Source organism: Triturus cristatus, chromosome 12, assembly GCF_964204655.1.
Source record: "Triturus cristatus chromosome 12, aTriCri1.1, whole genome shotgun sequence".
Classification (NCBI taxonomy): domain Eukaryota; kingdom Metazoa; phylum Chordata; class Amphibia; order Caudata; family Salamandridae; genus Triturus; species Triturus cristatus.
In genome coordinates this window covers 129,268,904-129,290,022 of record NC_140595.1, presented here as the reverse complement: position 1 = coordinate 129,290,022, position 21,119 = coordinate 129,268,904, and the positions used below count along the sequence as shown (strand labels likewise).

At 45.1% G+C, this 21,119-nt stretch overlaps 1 long non-coding RNA gene across 1 annotated transcript in view; it reads right to left on the bottom strand.

The window, feature by feature from the left end:
• Positions 1–15,502, bottom strand: part of LOC146772873 (uncharacterized) — a 149,845-nt gene extending 134,343 nt beyond the window's left edge. Inside the window, exons 1-3 of the long non-coding RNA XR_014971957.1 lie at positions 15,422–15,502; positions 15,255–15,320; positions 15,131–15,162 (exon numbers count right to left, since the gene is read on the bottom strand). This is a non-coding gene — a long non-coding RNA (uncharacterized LOC146772873). The remainder of the gene's footprint in view (positions 1–15,130; positions 15,163–15,254; positions 15,321–15,421) is intronic.
• Between the last annotated feature and the right edge of the window lie 5,617 nt (positions 15,503–21,119).

Below are 21,119 nucleotides of genomic sequence, written 5' to 3'. Positions count from 1 at the left end.
CTTTAAATGCCGTTTTGTTACTTATATGTGTGCTGCTTAATGCAGCACACGTAGAAGTTGCAAAACTGTATTTTTTTTAAATGATTGTTTATCTGCAGGAAGGGTTGACCTTCCGTCACATTAACAGTCATAGGCAATTTGCTGTTTCTATTTGTAATGCACAAGGCAGCACACACGGAAACAGCAAACCGGGGAGCAATAAAGCATTTCTCCTCGTTTCACTTGTTTAAGATCAGGTTTTCCCCGGTCTTAATTTTGGCGCTGCTTCCTATTTACGCAGCCCTTATAAATAGCAGGCAGCGTCAAAACCAATGGGTGTTGCGGTGGAACGCTTACAGCAACACACATTGCCCTCCCCTTTCACGCTAAATACAGCGTGAAAGGGTGCCTTATTTACAAGGCAGCGTTAGGTCACCTTAAGTGATTTAACGCTGCCTTGTAAATAAGGCGAGGCCCCTATCGCCATCACAACCTCACTGATAGTGACGTTGTGGTGGTGATAGGGCCTTGTAAATATGCCCCTGAGCCTGGCTAGCCTGCAGTGTGCCCGGTGTGACCCCGCGATACTGATACAATGAAATGACTAGGAGAAGAGGAAATACATTGCATGACGGTCCCGAGAAGCATGGGTGCAGGTAATTGACGATCTGAGATCAGCGTTCCAGTCCTGGGCCATTCCAAAGTCAAACGCGGGGTTCAGCGACACCTCCACGTCGCATCAATGTGCCACGCCTCAACATAACCTCCGCCGGACAATGAACATTAGCTATGGTGGCAGGTCCTGGCATGCTCCCTACCTCCTGCCGTGATTCTCACTTCTGCTGCTGTGCCTTTCGCCTCACTGGTTGTCATGAGGGACAATGGGCAGGTTTAAGCTACCAAGGGGCTCAGCTTTCAGCCATCAGCACACAGTCAACTAGCTATGTATTTAGCCGTTTTCCAGGATACCATTACATAATAGGCAATATTGCCTCCCATTATTTTGAAACGCTTTAGTAACAAAAATGTATTATGTTATGATCAATTTCCTGACGTACTCAGGTGCTTGCCCGTCTCCCTTCATTGCGTCTTTTTTGGTAGTTACACCTCCTCTCAACTGGACTAAATTAAAGCACAAACGTAATTCAAGAAAACGTTTGGTTCTAGTTTGGCGAAGCAGCACACCTTCCAACTAAGTTGTATGTCTAAACTAAGTTGTGGTAGTGTAGTCTGTTTTTACTTTACCGCTGTGCAAGCTAATTGGATGTTTCACTCTCGTACAAATTACCGATGCACTAGAATGCTTCTGGTGTAGTCGTGCCAAGTACCACGCATCAGGCGTTAGACTAACCGCATTTCAGAGAAGTGGTCCACATTACTGCACTGAAATTCAAAGTCACGCATTGTAGGCATAGCTTCTGCCTGGCTGTCAAGCCACAGCGCTGCTATGCTGACTGTAAAACTAGTGGCTGGAGTGGCGCTGTGATGAGCTCGCTGCTCCCGGCAGGCTTCGGGGGCTGGCTGAGGCGGAGCTTGGCTAGAATGTTTCAAGTATTCCTGGGCACCGCATTATTTTCTGACAGTGATTTGTGTCAGTAGAGCCATTACAAAAATGGGGTAACCCATTAGTCAAGGGCCTGGGTGTAATTACGATACAAAAAACAATGGTCCTGGACCTTTATTACCAGAAGGGGCTATAGGCCCTTACTCACTGATATCATTCACTTAATTATGAGCTGAAGAGATTAGATTTGGTAGCTCTCGGTATTAAATACACTATTCAACATAAACCAAAAAATGCAACAAAACAAAATCAAAATCACCATACATTTATTTTCTTATAGTCTTTACTTTTGACAATTGTTGTCGTCAAGGTTGCTCCAGAGGGAACGTGCATGTAGCAAGGGTGCTTAAGGGTGAATGAGTGAAGAAAGAAATAATTCAGAGGGTAGTGACATAAGGAAATTTGGCAAAATTCAATACTGGACTGGTTATCAATCACCGTCCTATAGGGCCTGGTCACATTTCAGAGTATGCAAACTGAATTATATATTTACAAATTGAACTAGAAGACAATTCTAGTATAGCACGTGGGGGAGTGACGTGTCCCAGGCTAAAGAACTGGGGGCGTCGACGTTTCGACCCGTCTATATGGCCTTAAGGGGGGTTTGAACCTTGGCCGTGCGGATCTTCATCAGGACAGAAGGGGCAACCTGGATGGGTGCTGGACCTGTTCGTGTGCCCGTTGCCGTTCGTGGGGCGGGATTCCTTTAATGAAAGGCATAAGGGATCAGGATCATGGTTCCTGTGTCCAAGCGTTATAATCCGCTTAAGGATACATATTAAATCAGTGGCTTCAAGTAGAAGACAGGATCCACTTAAGGACGTGTACGTGTCTCTAACAGCTGGAATGTAAGCCAAGCTGGGAGCGCTCTATTTCGGCATCCGTGTGGTGTCTCGATTCTCAAGCCAAGCTGGGACCGCTCTATTTTGGCATCCGTGTGGTGTCTCGATTCTCAAGCCAAGCTGGGACCGCTCTATTTCGGCATCCGTGTGGTGTCTCGAATCGAGACACCACACGGATGCCGAAATAGAACGGTCCCAGCTTGGCTTGACTTCCAGCTGTTAGAGACACGTACACGTCCTTAAGGAAAATGCAGGAACCTGCTACCAAAGGCTGGTAAATGTGTATGGCTTTCTCTTCTGCAAAGGACCAAGTTCATTAAGCATACTGCACAAGGCCTTCCTTTAAAAGGGCCTCTGTACCTGAGGAACCTGGCCACACACTACTGACACACACTTCAATATGAGAACTATTGCTCGCTTCAAAAAGTGCTGGGCCCTTGCCTCGGGAAGGATGAAGAACCTGAAATGAGTGGTAACTGCAGCTCTCATTTTCAAAGAAACTCTCAGAACACCACTGCTTGCATGGGACCACCAGGGCCGGGCTGGTGAACCAAATGTAGCCCTGGCAAAAATGTTCAAACTAGCACCACTCCCTTCGTCTCTTTGCTCCATCTCTCTCTATCCATCCATCCACTCTCTCTCTCCTTGTCTCCCTAGCCCCAGCATTCCATTTGACAACAGTGGATTCCATGCCTGCGTCCATCCCTGCATAACCAGAGCCCCCAACCCCTCTTCACGAGAGCAACAAAGCATAAGTGATCAACTAGTAACAAGAAAAATTTGCTTCTCGTGGCCATGGAGTGCAGCAGACAAGTGACAGCAGCTGCTGTAGTAGAGGAACTTAAGGAGGTTTTCCCTCTTTTTTATTCCTTCCTTCCACCTCTGTGGGTCTACTTGTGTAGTGGACATCCACCTCTCTGGGTCTGCTTGTGTAGCGTATCCACCTCTCTGGGTCTGCTTGTGTAGCGTATTCACCTCTCTGGGTCTACTTGTGTAGCGTACATCCACCTCTCTGGGTCTGCTTAAGTAGCGTATCCACCTCTCTGGGTCTGCTTGTGTAGCGTATTCACCTCTCTGGGTCTACTTGTGTAGCGTATCCACCTCTCTGGGTCTGTTTCTGTAGCGTATCCACCTCTCTGGGTCTACTTGTGTAGTGTACATCCACCTCTCTGGGTCTGCTTAAGTAGTGTATCCACCTCTCTGGGTCTGCTTGTGTAGCGTATATGCCTCTCTGGGTCTGCTTGTGTGGCGTATCTACCTTTCTGGGTCTGCCTGTGTAGGGTATCCACCTCTCTGGGTCTACTTGTGTAGCATATCCACCTCTCTGGGTCTGCTTGTGTAGTGTATCCACCTCTCTGGGTCTGCTTGTGTAGCGTATCCGCCTCTCAGGGTCTGCTTGTGTAGCATATCCACCACTCAGGGTCTGCTTGTGTAGCGTATCCACCTCTCTGGGTCTGCTTGTGTAGCATACATCCACCTCTCTGGGTCTGCTTAAGTAGCGTATCCAGCTCTCCGGGTCTGCTTGTCTAGAATATCCACCTCTCTGGGACTGCCTGTGTAATGTATCCACCTCTCTGGGTCTGCTTGTGTAGCGTATCCACCTCTCTGTGTCTGCTTGTCTAGCATATCCACCTCTCTGGGTATGCATGTGTAGTGTATCCACCTCTCTGGGTCTGCTTGTGTAGCATATCCACCTCTCTGGGTATGCATGTGTAGTGTATCCACCTCTCTGGGTCTGCTTGTGTAGCATATCCTCCCCACTGGGTCTGCTTGTTTAGCATATCCACCACTCTGGGTCTGCTTGTGCAGTGTATCCACCTCTCTGGGTCTGCTTGTGAAGCGTATCCACATCTCTGGGTCTGCTTGTGTAGCGTACATCCACCTTTCTGGGTTTGCTTGTGTAGCGTATCCACCTCTCTGGGTCTGCTTGTGTAGCGTATCCACCTCTCTGGGTCTGCCTGTGTAGCGTAACCACGTCTCTGGGTCTGCCTGTGTAACGTATCCACCTCTCTGGGTCTGCTTATGTAGCGTACATCCTCCTCAGTGGGTCTGCTTGTGTAGCGTATCCACCTCTCTGGGTCTGCTTGTGTAGCGTATCCACCTCTCTGGGTCTGCTTGTGTAGCGTATCCACCTCTCTGGGTCTGCTTATGTAGCGTACATCCTCCTCACTGGGTCTGCTTGTGTAGCGTATCCACCTCTCTGGGTCTGCTTGTGTAGCGTATCCACCTCTCTGGGTCTGCTTGTGTAGCATATCCACCACTCTGGGTCTGCTTGTGTAGTGTATCCACCTCTCTGGGTCTGCTTGTGTAGCGTATCCACATCTCTGGGTCTGCTTGTGTAGCGTACATCCACCTTTCTGGGTTTGCTTGTGTTGCGTATCCACCTATCTGGGTCTGCCTGTGTAGCGTATCCACGTCTCTGGGTCTGCCTGCGTAGCGTATCCACCTCTCTGGGTCTGCTTATGTAGCGTACATCCTCCTCACTGGGCCTGCTTGTGTAGCGTATCCACCTCTCTGGGTCTGCTTGTGTAGCGTATCCACCTCTCTGGGTCTGCTTATGTAGCGTACATCCTCCTCACTGGGTCTGCTTGTGTAGCGTATCCACCTCTCTGGGTCTACTTGTGTAGCGTATCCACCTCTCTGGGTCTGCTTGTGTAGCGTATCCACCTCTCTGGGTCTGCTTATGTAGCGTACATCCTCCTCACTGGGTCTGCTTGTGTAGCGTATCCACCTCTCTGGGTCTACTTGTGTAGCGTATCCACCTCTCTGGGTCTGCTTGTGTAGCGTATCCTCCTCACTGGGTCTGCTTGTGTAGCGTATCCACCTCTCTGGGTCTGCTTGTGTAGTGTATCCACCTCTCTGGGTCTGCTTATGTAGCGTACATCCTCCTCACTGGGTCTGCTTGTGTAGCGTATCCACCTCTCTGGGTCTGCTTGTGTAGCGTATCCACCTCTCTGGGTTTGCCTGTGTAGCGTATCCACCTCTCTGGGTCTGCTTGTGTAGCGTATCCACCTCTCTGGGTTTGCCTGTGTAGCGTACATCCGGCCGGTCCAATTGAAGATGGCCTCTCATGCAACATGCCCCATGACACACAGGATAAACCATTACTGCATTAACTGAAGGTCAAATATATAGCATCAAAACAATGGGGAGTGAACCGCTCTGTTCTAGAAACCAGATTTTCTTTCAGAAATGTTTTGGAGACCCTCACTCACTACTTTCCATCCCAGTTGTATATGATATCACTGATGTCCTCGTAGTGGATCGTTTCATCATCAGGTCTTACCTCCACCAGAAGGAAGAGTGTCTGGATACAGAAATGTGGTGGGATCTGCAACAGTGAGTTAATATTACCTCCTATACCAAAAGAAAATCAATTTTAATAAAACAGGGATGGGGGTAAGGTTAAAAAACAATTGAATGTGTTAAGGATGTATTATTAATTAATTTTGAGGAGTTTTATACAGCGCTGAAATGTCACTTCTGGGCTCTAAGTATTGATAAAATGGACCTGGGATAGTAAGTGTTCACGCTTCAGGCAGAATGTGATTTTGCAGAATAAAACAATGCTTGACGAGAGCCCAGATGCCCATTCACAAGCGACGTGAGACCACCTGGGCATTCAACTAACTTAAGCTTAAGAGGTGTTAATGAAAAATATTGTTTGGTCTATGCAGTGCTTAATTTGATAAAAAAAGAAGCGCCAGGGCCCTCGCCAGGCGACCACTGCAATTTGCACTGCCCATTGCCCCTGCCAGTGCCATCAATGACAGAACCAACACAACCTCTAACCATCACACTTCTACAAGTTTCACAATTCAGACTAGCCCCAGCCCCCAAAGTTATAAGAACGGCTCGGGCGGCAGGTATTAGCCATTTGTAATATATATTGAATTAATAAATGACTGTAGATGTGGCCATCTTTAAATTAGACAGACAGTGCCACCATGTGGCAGACTGTCATAAGCACCAGTGTTGACAATTAAGTGCCGCTGCTGAGCACTGGAAACCACCGGCTCAAATTAAGCACTGCTGCTCTTCCACTCTGATTGCTTTTTCTCTACCTTCTTATCTTATTCTCTCTCTCTGAGCCACCAGTGCTGTCTGCAATTTTCCTCAAGGAGCAGAAAAAAGTGACAGAGGCACCTGGATCCCCCAAGTTAACTTAAATGGCCTCCAAGATTCCAGTCCATTGGGGATATACGGTGGAATAAAGAGCATGTCCTGCCCTCGGGACAACTCCCCATGCCTCATAGATCCAGTGCTCAATTTGAGCCAGTGACTTCCTGTGCTCAGCACCAGCACTTAATCATCAACACTGGCGCTTTTCATGAGCACCAGATAAGGACACATTCATTTATGGGGAGCTTAAGTGATTTGCCCAGAATTACAGGATGTTGAGCCAATGCCAAGAATCGAACCTGGTTCCCCAGCTCCGAAGTCAGTAGCTCTGATCATTATGCCACATCCTCTCCCCACTTTCGTGGTTAGTAGTTGGTTCTGTTTTAGGCGGCACTAACAGGAGATATGGGCTGGTGGAAGCTACCTCTTTGTGAGAGCCCCAGCACTTATTCTTTTTACAAATTAACCACTGGGGAGCTAGAAGCTGTATGGTCCTTGGAGGTTTGTCGCTGTATGTCCAATAAGCATCTGATGGACGCCATAGACGTAATCACATTTTTTCATGGTGGCTAGAATGAAACACAGCAGGGCCATTTCAGAAATTCTTTATCTTTAATGAGAGCTGGAAGGAGAAGGATGGCTCCCTTATAAATATTCAAAATAAACAGCACGTTTCCATGGGTATGCCCAAAGGAAGGTTCTTCTACCTTTTCATAAGCGGGGTAGGCTTTCCGTGGATTCGGATAAAGGGGAGGGGAAGGAGGATGAAGGAGCTTGGGGCCAGATGGAAGAAAGGTTTTTGCATTCGCAAACGGTCGGATTTGCAGAATCAGGCTGTTTGCGATCACAAAAAGTCCTTTTGGTCTGTATGAAATCCAAACTGCGAATCAATAACGTTACTGAATCACAATTTTGGTTATTGGTAATTGGTATTTGGAAGGAGGCATGTTTACAGCGTCCCTTCCAAATATTGATTCGCATTGGCATATGGTACTGGTTTGTGACCGAAATGTTATAACAAAATATTAATATTTTACTGACACCTCAAAGGAGGTGGGAACTTGTTCACAAACGCAAAGGGCTCTCAATCAGACCCATTCCCCTCTGTAAATGGTACAAAAAAGATTTTAGGTGTAGTCAGTGTATTTACAAATTTTTCTTTTTTTTTTATTAATGGATTGTGTTACTTTGCGTCAAGGGGGTGTTCCATGGGTGGTGCATGGGCACTGCCACGCAACCACCCAAGGGTTTCCAGGAGAATCTACAAACATTGAAGAAGGGCCGTCTGAACAGCAATATAGGCCCCGGGACAAAGCAGGGCACTGGGCCCTGCCCACACAACCACTCACAAGAAAATGAGTGTTAAATGGTGGTCTGCATGGGAAACCTATGCTTGTGGGGCGCTGGGCAACTGTCAAGCGTGCCCATGGTTTACGACGGCACTGCATTGGGGGACAATGATTCGAGCCAAAATCACATGCCTCCTCGAGGCAGAAGTAAAGAGGACAAATGTTTTCATTTCTCCTAGTTTTTTACTTTTCATGTATTCTGCATTGCACAGCACACATACAAAGTGGGGAAAGCCTTAAAGCATAGCTTTTGTGTTAGAAGGAACTCCTTTCAGTACAAGTGTATGCTTCAGAGCACGCACATGCCTTTGCACTATGGCGCAAGGATATGCACGTTGGTGAAAGGCTGCCAAAAGTGCTCTGGGGAGAGGAAGCATATCTTAGTAGATTGGACGCATTTATTCACTCTCCCTTTGAGGCAAGACAACACTGCAGCTTGGTGCATTGTCTGCAGTGTTGTCTTCAGACAAAGTGTACAAAGTCTGGGCCCCAATTCACAGGCAAAGTTGTAGGTTTCTGACCTGGCATGGATGAAGTTTTACGACTTTTACTACTTTTTACAACTCTTTGTGAATTCACAAGACTTTTCCAATTTATTCCTGGAAACCTTTTGCAGTCACAGGTTTCACAAAAGTTTTCACAAACTACATTTTATCATGGAAAATATACAGCCGTATATTTTCGCATGAGAAAATAAAAGTAAATCCATTGGTATTTTTTTTTCTTTTCATCCACCTTGAAAATATTTTTTCTCTAGTTGAGAAACTCTCCACCCAATACCTGCCCCAGTTTTGGGGGAGTTCACTGTTACTTTCTGTATTGGAACTAGATTTACTGCTGCCCCAGCCCAAAGTAAATCTCTGACGCTTTTTCCAGGGTGTAAAGCGGTTAGAGAGGACCAACAAATGTGCAAACTCATGGGTCTTTGCAAAGTCCTAGGGCATTTCTGCCCTGGAATGCCCTCTCCCAACCAATGGACTTACTCTCATAGCAACCTCTTTGTCAATATAACCATTTATGAGTGTGAAACCAACTTTATTGCATTTCAAAATTTAATATGTGCTCTTAAAAGAAGCTATTTTTGTATACAACTCCAACACACTCACACAAATATCTTCATGTCTGAAGCCCACCTCATGGTTCTGGGAAATCTTTCCTGTGAACAGTAATGGGACATCATCAAAATTCCAGCTGGAGTATTTCTGGCAACTTAGCCACAGAGAAGAAGAGTGCTCCGAATGTACACATGCCGCACACCAGTGCCCTCACAAGCCATTATAAGAACTGATGTAGCAGCAATAACTCCACCATCCTCACAGGTCAACAGCGGATAGCTCAGCAGTGCTGTCAGCATGAGCAGAATTGTTTTGGCATACTCCATCCAGTTTAGACTTACAATTCTGACCTCTAAAGCTGAGGCCAACAGGCAGGCCAAACCAAGAAAGCCAGTATAATCAGACACAAATCAGCCACCGATCATACAGATGAGCAAAATAAATGACAGTCTAGAACCATCCCAGATGAATTTCCAGTGGTACAGATTATGTCAAGCATTTCCATCCATGCCTTTTTGCTGAGTAATTGTGTCGCCATCAATGCTGTGAGTATGTGTAGACCTAGGTCTCTAGCTTGTTGCGACGTATGGACTCAAACCGCAAATCACTGATGAAGCTCAACAATGCTGAAAACCATTTTAGGTTGCTTCTTCTCCAACTCTCAGGGTACTGGGCCCAGCTTTTTGTTCTTGATTGTTGATATCGGAACAAGACCAAGGCAGATGTGCACGAGGTTGATCACCTTCTCCAAAGGAAATTAAAAAGCAATGTTATAGAATGCATCCAGAGACGATATTAGTAGTTTAGGTAAGTAATGGATATCTAAGCACACCCTTTGGATGTCATTCATATTTAGGTATCAAAAATATCATATTACGAACCTGAGGTTGGTGCTGTATTTTGTTCTGGTTAATCTTTCATCTTCCCATTGCCAATTCATTTTATGTAGTCTGTCTGGCTAATTCCTGAATTAACTCACTTTGTCATGACTTAGTTCTGTCATTATCAGTATTGCAATTCCCTGCTGATCCTTCAATGTAGAATTAACTTTTTAGCCAGAAACAACAACTTGATGCTGCAGTTTTCAACTAGTTCTTTATAACTCCATCTAGTTACATAATTTGGGACACCACCGTAGCTCTATATTACTTTGACTTAATACTGGATAGAACACTAATGCGTTATCCATCTCAATCTAACCTCAATTTTGAACGTGTTTATAAGACATCGGTCAGATTCATGTTATAGAACATTTCTTTCAAATGTATGTCCAATCTTTCCTTGAAGAATTGATAAATATGCGCAGGAGTATAATTCAAGAATTTTATTGTATGGATAAAATGTATTTTAAAAATCAATTCCAGAGAATACCCCATTTATTCATTTTCTACCTGCTAAATTCAAATTTCGGAATTGCTAATCACCACAACCCACATTTCAATGTATCAATCCAAAAAAGATTAAATATTCTGAATGATGACATTGGTGTAATAAGATCTAACAGGTTTGTTGTATACAGTACTTAGATTTTATCATGTATTTATTAATCAATTTTTTTTTTTAAAAAGAGGCATTCATATTTCTGCATGATTGATCTTATTTCGCACATTTCCTCTTTATGTAATGACACAGTGTTTCTTTTGGAAATGTTTATCTCATAGGAAATAATTGTCTAATTTAAATATTCACTTGATTTTTATGTTTTATGATGTGTGAAGCTTCTTTTGCCTCTTATTTGCCCAACAACTGTATTTCAATGCACTGAAATAGCTCTTTCAACAAATTGCACAGATTTTATTAAAAAAGTACTAGAAATATACGGGGACATATGTCTTCTAACAGCAGAACATTAAGACGGAAATGACAAGGAATATCAATGGTTAGGTGATAACAAATACATTCTTGCAAAAGACCTAAAAATAACCAAATTCCAAGTGTATTCAAAGACTTTGCTTTCCAAGCCTATATTATTATGCAAGATCCTATTGAAGTATTCATTCCAGTTAGACAAGTGTGCCTTTTCATGAAGCACATAGATAATCTCTTAACACAGTTCTCCTTACCCCTTAACTGCACATAATTGTTGACAGGTTAACAATACACTTTAGCAGTGCATCAGACAGCAACAATCAAAATTAGGGAGCTCTTAAATTCCATATTTGACTTCTAATTGCAGCATTGTTAGAGTAATACACAATGGACCTGAATTACAAGTGGGTCGGTGTATTCCAACCCGTGTTTAAACCCCTGTTTGCGCATGGATTGGAATTACGAGTTGGTAGTTATGTATCATATCTGATCATTACTGGATACGCTAAATACCTAAACCTTTGTTAAATTTCGTCAGGGCAAACCTGATTCAATTTAACGAGGGAAATGTGTATGGTATTTATTGAACCATGTGGATTTTGGTGCGCTAAACACGAAAATTCGCAGGATATTCCCCCAAAAACTTGTAATAGATTATATTTATTGCACCCAATAAATAACGTATCTGGGGTACCGTTATATATGAGGTCCGATAAATCGCGCCTTCACTCGCAATCAGGGCCCATGTGTTGTGGTTCTTAGGAAACGGGTTCAATCAGTTGCTAGAAGCAGTGCATTTGATACATTATTTGATTTTATAATCACACTGGAAGGGCGCGAACATGCCTAGCGAGGCTCTGGCCCTGGTCTTTGAGTTATCCACCTTTGGTGCAGGGCTTTTATAGGACCAAATGCCAAAGCAGTTCTGTCAAAGAAGGAGGTGCTGTCAACCTTTTGGAAATGTGGGATCCTGTGAGTCACCAATTCATACCCAGCTATTTATATGTTAATCAAGAACAGTATATTTTGAGAAAAACTGTTATTTGTTTTATTGAAATAGCTGCATGTGAGTTGTATGTGAATGTGTGATTACATCATTTGAAGTATAGTCCATACCACACTTTTTGGTAACATAAGGGACATTGCGACAACATACAAGGGAGATTCGGATAGGATTTGTTTCCAGTGAAGAAGTGTGACAGCTTCAGACTGCTGGATGATACTTTGGACATAAAATAAGGGGATGCAATGTTCAACACTCCGTCCATCATCCCCTTTAATTTTGCTTTGGATAAACTAGGAGGCAGAGGCAGTGGAGAAATGTATGTGGGCAGGTAGAGACGCCGGCAGGACTGTGGTGGAAGAAAATGATGGGGTGCAGACAGCGGGCAAGTTCAAGCATGGGGGTCCCCATCTCGGAGGTGATGGATCACTGGGGCGACGCTTGTGAGTCACAGGGGAGGATAGTCGTTCACCACCCTTTGTAGGAACTGTGACAGGAGGGTATCCCATTGGGGGGAGATGGTCAGTTTGCGCAAGTTGTGAACCTCATCATATCGGAGGGCTTCCTTCTCAGCTGCACCCCACTTGCATACCGCCTGCGCCATGCTTCCGCCAGTGGGGCAATTGGAGATTCGGAACCAGCGGATAGACTCCTGGGTCTGATATAGGAAAGAGTGCTGGAGTGTCCCTTTTACATTGGAAGCATAGCTTTGATTTCTTCGAAGATGTTGATTTACGGTCATCAGATTTGTATATGAATTAGATACCAAGATCATTGGAATCGGGTAAGTACTTTTCAAGATATGAATTTTTACAGGTTTCAAAAGTTCACTCAGTGCAATTTCAGCAGCGGTAATGTTATCATATGGCAGAAAAACAAATACTGCATTTGGGCAGCGTGTTTCAGCATCAGGTGCCCCGTCCACTTAGATGGGGAACGGTCCTGTTGAAAAGAGGCTGCAAGCTAAGACTGGGGGCCAGTCCTGGTGAACCCTCAGGGAACCCTCAGGGAGGCTCGGACCTTGAGATACTCGGGCACGTAGGGACACTGTTAATCAACTTCTCCTTGGGATGTGGGGCTCTGGTGCAGTGGTGCTTTTAGGCGTTGGGTTTGTGCTGCAGGAGAAACTCACAGTTGAGGGGGCCTGCACAAAGATGCTCCAGGAGGAGACTCGGAGTCCAGTCTGGGCAAACCTGAGGATGGGCTCAGCCTTTGAGGGTCTCAGGACCCAATTGGCACTGTCACCTCCCTCGTACTCATCTCTGGGTCGCGTTGAAGAGGTACTTTGAGGTGTTGAGTTGCCGTGGTCAGAGGCTCACTCGCAAACAGGACAGCTGGGCTACTCTTGATGTGGGTCTCACTAGTCTGAAGTCCCTCGACGTGCAATTGCCGACGTGTCCCAGGCATGCATACAGTCAAGAGCAGAAGACAATGAGGGGTGATCAAGATGCAATAATGTTCACCTTATGGGAATCTCGGAGTAAGCAAATGGCCAAATGTGGAGCTGTTCCTGGAGCAATGGTTGCTGACCAGGGTGCTTTCTGGGAAGGTCACAAAATTATTTTCCATCGAGAGGGCACATCTCATTCCGGGTAGGACCCCGCCGCCGGGGTTGGCCCCACGTCCAGTGATTGCACGCCTCCTAAACTACAGAGACTATATACTACAGTTCTTCAGGGCAAAGGGCCCATGGCAGTATGAAGGTTCCACTATCACAGCGTACCAAGGCTACATGGCAGAGGCTCAGCGGCGGCATAGCTCCTACACAGGGGTTAAACAGTAACTCCATCGTAGGGGCCTCAAGTCCGCCCTCTTGTTCCTGGACAATCTGAGAGTGGTGGACGGAGAGGCGACACTCTTCTTTCAATCTCGAGAGGAGGCCTGATCCTGGCTACAAGAGAACAACGGGTTACTGCCTCATCTCATGGCCCATCACAGTGAGGGTTGGGTTACTCAGAAGTCTGGCAGGAGACTCAACCACAAACGGAAGAGCAGACAGATATCGGAACAAGTGCCAAGGACAGAGCACAAGGAGTTGCAAATGATCAAACCCATGGCAAGAACCCCTTCAGAGTCCTGCTATTGGATAATGGCTCTGACACTGAATCTGGCATTGATGGTCTGGGGATGGGGAGGTCTGTGGACCTGCTCTCAACCCTCACCTGGCAGATAACATAGCTTGAGGCAGACGGGACACTCTACAACATGATTGCTCTGGTTTGATGTTGGCTATTAACAATGCCCTGGGTGTTGTGCAAGTGAGATGTGAGGGGGTGGGGTATTAACTCAAAGGCCAAGGGCTAGCTTGTTTGGAGCACGTTGATGGCCACACCACATTCCCACTTTCACTGTATTGGACGCAAACTATTTTGTTTTCTGCATGCTTATTCTCCTGGTTAAGGTTATAGAGGATTTTAATTGGGGGACAACTTGTGGAGGCCCATCCGTGGGCATGTGGGGCTTGTGGGGCATGTTAATGATGTTGTTTACATTGTTGCTGAGCTGGATAATGCATTGATAAGCACATGAGAGGGTGCACACTTGATCTCAACACTTCTGCATAACTCAGACTCACAACAGCTGCCCAATGGGAAGATTGAGGATGAGCAAAGCGAAGCGTACAGTGACTATAGACAAGGCAGATCGGAGATAGCATACCTACAATGACCCAAGCATATAGCCTCCTGAAATGGAACATACAGAGAATGGCAACACCTAGGAAACTGAAGCGAGGTTGTTGAAAACCATAACCTGCGTGAAGCACAGCTGGAGACAAGAAATGTCTTTACAAATGTATACACACTTTTTTGGTTTGAATCACACGAACATATGTATTAAAGTTGAATTCGACAAAATCAAAAATGAAATTAAATCACTGCATTTTTATGTTTAATGTGGCTTATACAAATACAATCAGTGTAAATAACAAACACAAACATTGTCCATTAATATCATGTTGTCCAAATAAAAGCCATCATTAACTGAGTTCATAAATTTGTAAATTCAAAAGATCAAAATCAGTCCCAATGCATTTCGGGTTAAAATGAACCCTTCGTTAGGGGATGAAAGGTCAAAGAACGGTAAACAGAAGTATTTGAACGTTTTCTCTAAGGGTCCTCCGTATGGAGCTACAACATAAAACAGATGATTGTATCATGAGATGCTGATCTCAACAGGAAAACATATTCAGTTAGGATTTGCACTCAGAAAAGTGAATGAATGAAGTTAATAAAAAGAGAAAAGGAGACGTGTCAGAAAGCCCCTTCACCATTCAATAACAGTGGTTTAAACGTTCTGCAGTATGTGACTCAATAGCTATGGTGCCGCACGAATAACATGCAAAGTTCACAGTGTCTCGAGACTTCTTAACTAGAGATAGATGTGGAGCCCTTGCCGCGATGTCTTACCGTGCTAACGTTTTGGAACTGAAAATACGTCGCTGTGAAAAACATGAGAAAAAGTGTTTGTAGCAATTAGATTACAATAGTCATGTGGGTGCCACAAAAGTTTACAGTTGGAGCCGCCGCTTACCAATTAGAATCTCCACGCCGTTCAAAAAACCCGCTACTCCAAAGGGTATTGAGGTCCGTGATAAACCTGTAACAAGTATCAGGCAAAACTATTCGTAAGGTACCGCCGCTTACCGGGCACTGAAGATTATACTAAAGCGCGTTCTAAGCCAGAGAACCGGTGCTCACCTAATGTGGTATAGTCCAACACACTTCCGTGTCTAACGTAGCGCTCGTACACTTCCTCACGCGCTTACGTGACGTATCTTTACTTTTACAGCACCAGATTCAATAAAAAAACACCGGACTCATAAAAATAAAAAACAGACCCAAAACAGACGGGGCTACAAAGTTCAAACACGTGTAGTGTCTACACAATGTAAAATCCGATCTGATGAAGTAACCTTAACCGCCCGTCTTAATGTGCATAAAACTCTTTTGGGGACAAGCCACCTGTATTACTGTGTGAGGAGATCACAAAATTAAAAAGGAATGGATAGATGAGTGATGTGAAGTAAGCTGAGTTATCATTAGTGCACACTATCTGTGCTCAAGTGTGTGAGTTCTGATGGAAAAAGGACTCAAACACGTATATCTCAAGTGTTCAAGCAGGATAAAAGAAAGGATACTGAGTTGAGAAATATTGACAGATGCCAGTGCAAATCCTGTACAATAGCAGGTTGGTTAAAAAAACAAGGTAACTGTTACACAATTCAGTGAAATTACAGGTAGCACAATAACTCATAATAGTCATTTAACCCCCCAGGAATAACGGTACCTAGGAACTTAATCCAATGGGTTTCCCTGCGTGCTAAAACTGTATTCATATCGGTCCCTGGTGTCATTTGAATGCGTTCTAGAATGGTGAATCCTAACTGGGGAATAGTGTGTGCTGCTGTAACCCAATGTGCTGCTAAGGAAGAGTTAGTATTCTTGTTGCGGATCCTGCTTTTGTGTTCTACCATGCGTGTTTTAATTTTGCGGCTTGTTCTGCCTACATACGCTAGCCCACATGGGCATTTGATCGCATAAACTACCCCTTCGGTACTGCAGTCAGATGTGTGACGAAGTTTGATCTTTTGACCCGTCCTTGGGTGTGTAAAAGTATCTCCCTGGATTACATTACCGCATTGTCCACAGTTAATGCACTACTTCATCCCTTTGTAAAGCACTCTAGAAGTGCTACTGCGTCTTTTCAAAAGTTCCCTCAAATTTTTAGATCTGGTATGTGCAAATAAAGGTGGATCTTGAAATAATCCCACAAAATCAACCTCATGCTCAATGATATCCCACCGTTTTCTTATGATGGTTTTTATTTGTGACGCTTGAGCAGAGTATTTAAGGACAAAAACCTCTCGTTTTTGGGGATTTTTCTTGGTGGGTAATAACAGATCCTCACGTTTCTTGGAGGCAACAATTCGTTCTGCTTCTGTGAGCGTGTGTTCTGGATAACCTCTTGCTTTATACCTTTTTAGTTGATCCTTTATTGAAATGTGGCATTGATGGTCATCTGAGGTTATTCTTTTGATTCTAGTCATTTGAGAAACAGGCAGGTGTTTTTTCAAAGAGTGTGCACTAGTGTAATGAAGTGCATTGTTGACATCTGTGGCCTTTCTCGTTTCCAGACCTAGCCTGTATTCGTGGGTTACAAAGATTCAATGCTGTAATGCATTCCTCCAAAAGGTTTTTTTAACCCTTCCAAACTACCAGTATATCGTCAATATACCGTAGAAACATGACAGCGTTCTCTCGCCATGTGGGATGGTGCAGTATGTATTGGTGCTCAAAATAAGCCATGAAAATATTAGCATATGATGGGGCTCCGGGAAAGCCCATTGATGTTCCGGTGATCTGCAGGCATGCAGTATATGCTTGTCTTCGATGCCACCATATTCATATAGCCTGCATGCAGGAAACACATTTGGTAGCCACAGAATTACAAAAAGTGCAGAAGAGATGGAGGGGGACAGTATATAACACAGCTTTCTCCACCTTTGCATCAGGGTGCTGGTTTTTGATTTCCACAGGGGTACCACATGTAGTATAGTCACATAAAATTGATCCAGATGGTAGATACGTAGTACTGGAAGGACAAGTAGATGGAAACCTCCTCTCATGATAGTGCTTTACGCACCCAACACGCAACACTAAGATTTCCTGAATCGCTTGACACAGCCATCCTGCGGAGTCATCAGGTGCCAAATATATAGGGAGGTGATTTTAACCTTGTCCCGGACATTGATATGGATAGGTCCACCCCGCCGATGGCTGGAGCCTTGTGCCGTCAGCTTACACAACACTTTGGTTACTGGATGGCGCGCAGGGGGTACACGACATATGGCTGTTGTTGCATCCGACTGGGAGACAGTATTCCTTTTACTCCCCAGTGCATGATGTTCATAGGCAACTGGATTTAGTACTCTGTAGTGTTGAGATCTGTTTGTGCTCCCTATGAGTGAAGTGCCTGGCCTGCACCATATATGATTGTTGCCTGTTGGTGTTGTCCCCACAGTGGGGCAGGGCACTGGCCAGGATGCCGACCTGGCGGCTCAGAGCGGCGGTACTGCAGGACGCACCCTATCACGACACTATAGCATCCTATTTCACTCCATACTTTGACACTAAAGAGGACTTGGCTATGACACAAGCCACAGAATGGGAAGCTCTTAAAGTTTTCATGCAGGGTCACTGCATTAGCACAAGGTGGGGCATTAAACAGACACTACTGACACTGAGAAGGGCCTGCATGATTTGGAGAAGTTATCTTCACTTCGCCCTGACAATATGAGGCAGCTTCATTACCTTTGACGGATGTACCGGGAACTGACTGACAGGCTTACAAAACTGAATATAGGGAATACTTTGCCCGTCAGTATGAAGAAGGTGAATGTGCAGGTAAACTGCTTACGCTGCTGTCACAGGAGAAAACATCACACTGGCCTTGGAGGACCATACGTGATCCAGATGGCACGATATTCAATGCTCAAATGGATAAAAATACAACTTTTGTCACTTGTTATCGCACTCTATATATGCTGCGAATGATGGAGCCACCAATAACCAAATTCAGGGCTTCCTGCGAGGGCTCCCTCTCCCCTGGTTGAAACACTTGTGTCGGGCTGAGCTAGAGGAGGCTTTGCAGGTAGAAGAGATACATAGATCTATGGCTCAGATAGGAAGAAATAAAGCTCCTGGCATGGACAGCTTCCCCATAGAGTATTATGCAACCTACAGTACACACCTTATCAGCGACGGCCCGTATAGGGCGTGTTACCAGGGCGGTGACGTGGGGCAGAGGAGGGGCAGGGTGGGGGGTTCCAAAATGCGGAATACGGCCGATTGCAGGTAAGTTACGAAAAAAATAAAGAAAATAAATTTTGTTGCGCGCGCTGCATCGCATTTGGCGATGCTGCGCGCGCAACGAAATTTGTTTTATTTATTTTTTTCGTAACTTACCTGCAATCGGCCGTATGCCGCATTTTGCAACCCCCCACCCTGCCCCTCCTCTGCCCCACGTCACCGCCCCGGTAACACGCCCTATACGGGCCGTCGCTGCACCTTACCCCAAAGCTACTAGCAATGTGTGGAGAGATGAAAGACAGGTGCATACTACCTGAGTCTCTCAGGGAAGCCGTAATTGAAGTGCTCCCTAAAAATGGTCGCAACCCATTGGATGTCAGATCCTATTGACTTTTCTCACTTCTACACTTAGATTATGAAACATTGGGGAAGCTTTTAGAGAACAGGTTGATGCCGATAATAGGCGACCTAGTGCCTGCTGACCAAAATGGATTTACACCAGGCTGCAGTTCCTTTCTCACTATTCGTAGACTGTGGGCTGTACTGGGATCCCATGTCGGAGGCCCGGATCACTGCCAGGTGGTGTCGCTGGACATCGAAATAACGTATGACACCCTAGGCTGGACGTACTTCCTGGTGGCCCTTAAACACATTGGGATAGGCCCTGAATTCCCTAAACAGGTGATGGTGCCCTATTGCAGGCTGACAGCAAGGGTAGGGATGGGGAGGACAATCTTGGACACATTTGAGATATACAGGGGCACCAGGCAGGGGTGCCCGCTATCACTGCTCATTTTTGCACTAGCCATAGAGCCACTGGCATGCATGTTGCACATGCAGGACCACCAATGGGGTGTGCTGGCCTTAGGGGATGGCACATAGTCTTATTGTATGCGAACGACACGCTCATTTACCTGCGGAACGCTCGCACTTTCTTTCAGTCTCTAATGGAAATGCTAGACAAGTTTGGGAAATATCTGGCTTCAAAATCAACTGGGCCAAATCCTGCATGTTCCCTTTGCAGCGGACGGCTAAACAACGCAGAGATTTGATGTGGCCATCCAGACTCAAATATCTGGGAGTGCACATTTATCATTCTACAACTGACTTAATTTATGGTAGTCACGGTTGCTTTACGTTTTTGCTGACCTGCTAGAATTCCTCCTCAGTTGGTTCTTTAGCGAACTTCATGGCCTACTGCCGGACTTGATTTGTGCTATCCCTGGCTAGCACATAGCAGCAGTTACTGGAAGGGAGACTGGGAGCACCAAATTGTAAGCTATATTATGCGGCAGCATACCTGCAATGGCTAATGCGCTGGTTGGGGACAGCTCCGAATGATGAGAGAGTGGATGTTCAACGTATCTCACTTTCTTACACCACTCATTTGGATTCTCATAATTCCATGAAATGTGTAGATCTGTTCATACCATGTGTGTAAGTAAACAATGCATAGATTTATGCTTTTCTGTGACTAGGGCCCTATATAGTTAGTAACTCATTCATTCAGTTTCTTGGTAAAGTGCGAGACCTTTTTTAAGATTAAACATGTACCAATATGTCAACAAGGTAGAGAGTTGTGTGTACACTGGTGGGGGTACTACATAGTTGGCCCTTAACCCAGTAGGGTGATTGGGCTGGTCTGTTAGTAGGAGTGGAATTACATCCCATGTAAAAGTACCACCTGTTTGTATTGCAGACCAGCCAATCTTAAAGTATTTTAGGTCTGACATTAGCCAAGACCTTGCCATTTCCCTAAAAGTATATGTACAACATACTTGTTTATTGGGGCTTCCAGACAGTCCTCTTTATTCAATGGCCAATTAGTGTGTCAGTCACATTTTTCTTCCACTGCCAACTACAGCATATAGAATGGGGTAGTGGGTCAGTAGACTTCAGCCATTGGCTAACTCCTCTGAGAGGTATGGCATTCTGCCCTTTCACTAGGAACACATTCACACACTAAGTAGTTCCCTTAAGAGCGAGGTACTACTAATAAGCTGTGCATTTTGAGAGCCTAAATATTTTCATGTTTAGCCAATATTTCCATTTTCTTGATTGATGGTGGCCTGGCAGCTTTCCCAAGAATAAAGTATTGCAAAAACCATTGACAAAGGCAAAAGGTTGGTGACCAGAGCCAGACCTTTTGGCATTCCCCAGTCTTGTTTACCTTATAATCGTACAGAGAAAAGGGCAGGACATTGGGAAGGGGCGGGGCCAAGGAGAGTGGAGCTTTGGACCACTTGCACTGCCCAATCACACCTACTTCTCACACAGCAAGAACAAAACCATCTGGAGCTACCTCCCTCGTGTTTTGATGAGGTTTTTATAGGAGCACAACTGTGCTGAACATTGACATGGGTTTCCAACCCACTATAGTGGCAGTGTGAGGAGTGAAGAAGGGGTGTGTCGCACATGGCACCATATGAGTGGGTAGGCCTTCTAATAGGTCATCACTGACAAGCAGGAAGCATAAGTAGGGCAGGAATAGTGATAGGCGTTGTTTTTTGATGACAGGCCTGACTGGTATGGAAACCACTGACTTGGCCCATCTTGCCCATGTCAGCCAGAGGCCCGCGTGATAATC